The sequence below is a fragment of the Saimiri boliviensis genome, chromosome 1 (genome assembly GCF_048565385.1).
Source record: "Saimiri boliviensis isolate mSaiBol1 chromosome 1, mSaiBol1.pri, whole genome shotgun sequence".
Classification (NCBI taxonomy): Eukaryota; Metazoa; Chordata; class Mammalia; order Primates; family Cebidae; genus Saimiri; species Saimiri boliviensis.
The window spans coordinates 67,361,004-67,367,413 of NC_133449.1; positions in this window are offsets into that span (position 1 = coordinate 67,361,004).

Consider the following 6,410-nt stretch of genomic DNA (forward strand, 5'->3'; position numbering starts at 1 on the left):
GGCAGTGCAATATCCTTATTCCCATTCATTTAAAAAACAAAACCTGGCCAGGTGCAGTGGCTCACGCCTGTGATCCCAGCACTTTGGGAGGACGAGGTGGGCAGATTATGAGGTCAAGAGATTGAGACCATCCTGGCAAACACAGTGAAACCCTGTCTCTACTAAAATTTAAAAATTAGCTGGGCATGGTGGCGGGCACCTGTAGTCTCAGCTACTCGGGAGGCTGAGGCAGGAGAATTGCTTGAAGCCGGGAGGCGGAGGTTGCAGTGAGCCGAGATCGGGCCACTGCACTCCAGTCTGGCACCTGGCTAAAGAGTGAGACTCCGGTCTCACAAAAAAAAAAAAAAAAAAAAAAAAACGAACCACAGGCTTGGATGAGAAATGTTTTGTTATAAACAAGGCAAGACAAACACTTGCCAAGATCTGTCTAAGACACTGGTTGATTTGTCAGGCTAATGAGGGCTGGAAGAAGCAAGGCTTCCTTTTGCCTTCACTGGGGTCTAAAGGCTGCAAGAATTTCCTCACGGTGATACTGACATGCAGTGATACCAGGAACCCTCTCATGGTGTTAAAATCTTAATGGTGAGCCGTGGTAGTGCTCTCCCTCCCATTCTTGGGTACTAGAGCATGATACATACGGGCAGGAAGTGTGCTGGCCTGTTGTTAGGTCACTGTCATTCTGGCTTTCCCCCTTGTAGGGCTAGAAAACGAACTTTTTCAGATCACCCAGAGGTGATCCGGCTGAGGATGACAATTTATTTTCCACAGATTGCATTTTTGGGTGGCTACTTCCTGATGACATTTAGGGAGACACCTTCTTTGTATCTGTTAGCCATCTCCCAATCACTGCCACTCCTGGGAGAATGCCATAGGTCTCGAATCCCAGCCTCTGTGTGACAATTCTCGTCGTTGTCACTATAGGCAGCAGTACTTGTTGACCTGGCCTTTTGCTCTGGGCTTTATCCTAGCTGTATTGTCTATAAATATTATCCATAATATCACCCCATGAGCCAGCTTGAGAGCAGATGGGATCATGTCTCTTACTTTCTTTCCACTGACTGTTCAGGCTCCACACAGCCACAGTGGCAGAACAGGAAGCTCTTCCCTCTGACATCTAGAGTTGTCCTAATACCCAGGGGGTGATTGGGTCCAAAACTCAGCTCACGGCAGCCTGGGGCTGAGGTCTCTGCCACTTGTAGGCTTTGTGGCCCCTGTTTTCCTAAGGGGATGCTGCCTCCATCGTCACCCCAGGGCACTATCCCAGCATCATGGTGCTGTTTCCTCTCTCAGCTCCCAGCTGTCCTTGAGGGAGATGAGACCTAGCAGCTGTTTTTTTGTTTTTGTTTTTGTTTTTAGTTAGCCAGGCATGGTGGCTATACCTATACTCCTAGCTATTTGGAGGCTGAGGTGGAGGTCAAGACCAGCCTGACCAACATGGGGAAACCCTCTCTCTACAAAAAAGACAAAAATTATCTGGGCTTGGTGATGCATATCTCTAGTTCCAGCTACTTGGGAGGCAGAGGTGGTGGGAAGATCACTTGAGCCAGGGAGGTCAAGGTTGCAGTGAGCCGAGATCGCGCCACTGCACTCCAGCCTGGGGAAACGAACGAAATCTTATCTCAAAAAAAAAAAAAAAAAAAAAAAAAAAAAAAAAAAAAGAAAGAAAGAAAGAAAGAAAAAACATCCTTCAAGATTGCCCATTCCCCACCGGGCACACCACTCATTCAACATAACTTGCAAGGATACCTTTTGGATCTGGCCCTAACTGTGCCTCCAGGCTCACCTGCTGGACTTGGGGACACCGTCCCGTGTCTTGACCGTCCTGTGTTCCTGTGCCTGCCTCACCTACCCTTCACCTGGCCCTTCAGTGCAAGTGTGGTCCCATGACTCCCCACCAGAAGCAGTGGTCTCACCATCCTCCACCCAGTAACCATGGTGCTCAGCCTGGTGCCCAGTGAACCTGTGTGGAGGGAGAAAGCTCCGAAACCACAGGTGCTCCGAGGGGCTGCCTTTCCTGTACAGAGGGCGCATGACCCTGAAGGGCTTTCTCTCCTGGCTGGTCATTCACAGGTCCTCGAGCAAGGATCAGGCCATGGTGCTGTGGAATCTTGATGGCATTAATTTGAAGTGCATCATGGTTCATTACAAAAACGGTCATCTTTGCAATAGCAAAAGGAGAAAAGACACTTCTCCCCACCCCCAATTTTTTTCCACCATCCTCAAGTCCTGGGGAAGAGTAGAAAGCAACACCACAGAAGAATGTTGTGAAAATTTTCTTCCCACTGTGATTGCTTCCCAGAACTGACGAAGGCTGGAACAGTTTGGCTTTCCTAGGCTGAAGGTTTACGAAGCCATGCAAGGGGCTTGAAAGGAACAAGGTAGCATTGGAGTCTAGGACATTCTACGCTGTCCCTCCCACACCAGCAAGTCCGTAGTAGTCTGAGTCGATCTTGCACAAGCACAAGCAGCAGGGAAGCTGGCCCTGAGATGCCACAGCCTGACCTGGTGTGAAGGGCGGGATGGGCCCAGGCTCTGGTCCCTCACCTGCCTCTGACTTCCATGGAAGGCAGGACTTTTGGAAGAACCTCCACTCATTAGACTTTCTTTTCAGCCTATCAGCCCTGCCTTTGCAGCCAGCAGACCTACATCCATACACCAGCGTCTCTGCTTACTGGTGAAGCCAATCATTCTTTCAGGCTTCTGGATCTGTAGAACGGGCTCCGCGGCCACCCTGGCCTCCTGAGGTACTGTGTGGGTCTCCCGGGATAAGGCCTGTGCAGCCACGTGGATACCTGGAGTCAAGCATTTCCCAAAGGCTCCTATTCATTATTATTTTTTTTTTCCACTTTTAACACAACGAAACCAAAACTCAGGTTAAGGAATTTGCCTAAGAACCATTATATTGACAGGGCTGAGGCTGGAACCCCATGGGACTCCTGACTCCAACCCAGGACTCTTTCCCGGGGCTGAGATGTCCTGCCCTGGTGACAGCCGCACGGTTCCTCCTCCATTCAAAGGGAGGAAGGTGTAATGAATGCTTTCAGGACTCCAGATGCTGAGATGAAAGGAGGCTCCGGGATGTCATTACCCAGCATGTCTGCCTTATCGCTGCCTTTGAAGTTTGTTTTGGTGGCAGCACAGGATGGTTTCCCTGCATCTGGTCTCTGTGGCCACTCCGCTGGGCCCTCCACTCACCTTCAGCCTTGCCAGCCTGAGCCTCACCCTTCAGGCCCTCCTCCAGCTGGCAGATGGGGGTCCTGGCAGGAAAGCCCACCACCCACATCAGTTTTGAGCAGAGAGAGCGGAGGATGGACTGGCAGCCGTCCAACCTCACCCCCATCCCCAAATGGCCCTCTTCATATCAAAGGTGCTGTCCTCCGTGTCGCCTCACTGCCTTGCTCTTTAACATCGTGAGACTCCTGGGAGGGGTGGCATGTTACCACAGAGGTGTGGGCCATTGCTTTTAGGACTGGTGCAACTTACAGCACTGGAGGGGAGAAGGGTAGTAGGTAACCAGGAGGGAGAAGCGGAGGCCGCAAGACAAGACTCTCCTCCCTCACAATTACAGGGAGGGCTGCATCATTAAAGACATGAATCAGACTGATTTCGTGGCTTTAAAAACAAACACCACAGGACCAGCATGACCCAACAGCCTGTTCTTAGCCACAGAGGTTTGCGGTCTCCCTTGAAAAAAAGCAAAGACAGCACATCCCAACTCAAAAGATGGTGTCCTCCTGAAGGGTGAGACCATCATCCTTGTTCTGCTGTGCGAGAAAGAGACCCAGGAGCCTGAGCTCCTGTTTTCCTGTCACTGCGGGCTTGGTTGGGTCATTGTGGCACCTGGAGGGGAGCAGGCCATTGGACATGGCAGGAGAGGGACAGACTTGAAGTAACAGGGGCAAGGTGAGTGTTGTGAGAGCATTCCATTCCTCCTCCTTTCTCCAAGCTTCCAACGGTCGCTGGAGCCCCAGGGTAAGGAGGGTGCTGAAGTACGGGAAGCAGAAAAGGACAGTGGCCTCAACATTGTGTCCTCTCAGAGGCAGGGCCAGCCTTCCTCTGCGGGAATGCCCTCTGTTGTGTCTGAGCTCAGGAGAAGAGGGCAAAACTCAGGAAGTGGGCTGGAGGGATGCCAGGAAGGACATGTTCTCAAATACCTCCCTCACTGCCTTTCACCAAGTTTGAAATTCTGTCTCTCACGTATCATGTATTTCATCTATTTAGTTCTCCATGGAACCTATGACTTTTTTTTTTTTGAGACAGAATCTCACTCTGTCACCCAGGCTGGAGTGCAGTGCACTCCAGAAGGCGGCTCACTGCAACCTCCGCCTTCCGGATTCAAGAAATTCTTCTGCCGCAGCCTCCCAAGTAACGGGGACTACAGGTGCGTGCCAGCATGCCAGGCTAATTTTTTGTATTTTTAGTAGAGACGGGGTTTCGCCGTGTTAGCCAGGATGGTCTCTGTCTCCTAACCTGGAACCTCTGATTTTTAAGAGCTCCTTTTAAAGTGCAAACTCACTCTAAATTTACTTTAAACTTTCAAAGTTACTTTAAGTGGTTACATTAAAGTGTTCCTATCAGCAAGCTGGAAGAACCGTCTTTATAGGGAGGAATGGAGCTAGACCATTTAACTCAGAGAGAAGGGCAGACAGGTGATCTAGTGGTAAACCTGCCAAGCCAGGAACAGAAAATCTGTTTTCCATACTGTTATAGGTTGAAGATACTATTTGTAAATAAAGTCATTACAGATACAGTCAGTTAAGATGAAGTCATGCTGGAGTAGCATAGGCCTTTAATCCAGCATGACTGGTGTCCTTATGAAAAGATGATATGAAGATACAAAAAGAGAATGCCATGTGAAGTCACGAAGACACCCACACAAAGAGGGAAGACAGCCACGTGAAAGTGGGGGAGGAGATTGGAGTCAGGCTGCCATGATCCAACTAACTCCTGGAGCTACCAGAAGCTGGAAGAGGCAAAGAGGGATCCTCCTGCCCCCTAAAGCTTTTGGAGGGAGCCTGGCCACGCCCACACCTTGATTTTGGACTTCTGATGTTGTAAAGGCACCCAGTTTGTGGTGCTTTGTTACAGCAGCCACAGGAAACGAATATGCCTAGCTCCGCATCTAACTCACCAAATGTTGGCTCCTATCTGAGCTTCTGCAAAACAAGGTGATTGGACTGGGTGTGCTAGGATCCCTTCAGCGCTAACAGCCACTTCAGGGCTGTTCTGAGGTTAGGAAAGCAGTTCATTCTTTCAGCTAATAATTTTTGGGCATGTTCCGTACTAGGTTCAGAGTGGTAAGCTGGTCTCTGCCCCCAGGGAGGGTATGTTTTAGTCTGTCAAATGGAAGATGAGCAAGCCAGTTAAAAAAGAATGGGTACAGGAGCCATGCACTGTGGTCTGCAGCTGTTGTCCCTGATATTCGGGAGGCTGAGGCAGGAGGATCGCTGGAGGCCAGAAGTTCAAGGCTATAGTAGTTATGATGATTGTGCCTATGAATAGCCACTACACTCTAGCCTAGACAGCATAAAAGACCCTGTCTCTTAGTTAAAAACAAAATAAAATAAAAATGCTCTTAAAGCTCACTATTATAAGAGGGGGAAAAAAAAAAAAAGAACTGGATGCAGGCTAAAGCCAGAAGGAGCCTGAGTCCCTGGAGCTCTCCCAGAGTAGGTCCCAAGGAGCTAAAAGGCCATCAACAGGCCAAGGGCTGAACTAGAAAACACAGGAGTTGGGGGGAAACCTAACGATTTCCCAACAAGTCAAAAAGGAAATTAGCTACATGATAAATTACAGTGGTTGAAGTTCAGGAAGGTGTTCAACTTGCATTTAAGTGTTTTCTGCCTCATTATAATTTTCTTCCCTGTGAATAACTTTCTTTATCTCCTAGATATTTGATGTGGGCATAATTCTTTGAAATAATCATGTAATTTAAGAATTACACAGCTACAGAAAAATAAGAGGCTGAGTTTTTGGGTGAGGGGCAGGATTGCCATTATTTTCTAAGCCTTACCTTTGAGCCAGGGCAGCCATGAGGCACCTCTCGCTAAGAGAAACTAATTGATTTTTCAAATTAGTTTTTGTTTTTTCAGTGCACGCACAGTTCCAAACATCAAATTGAGCTAATATAACAAAGCATGATTCCCTGTCCCACCCTTCCCCACCCCACCTGTTCCCCTCCCTGGAGTCTTCCACTTTCAATTGCTTTTTTCCTGAGTTTATGTATTTTTATATTTCTAAATAACATGTATAGTCTGTTATCTTCGACTTTATCGATTTGAGATACTGTCTACTGACTTCCTATTATGCTAGATGAGGATCTAGTTCTCTTGCAGCATCATCCCCATCCATCTGCTTCCTGTCCCTGCTCCTCCCCATGCAATTAGATTACAGTTTTTGGTCAGATTAAT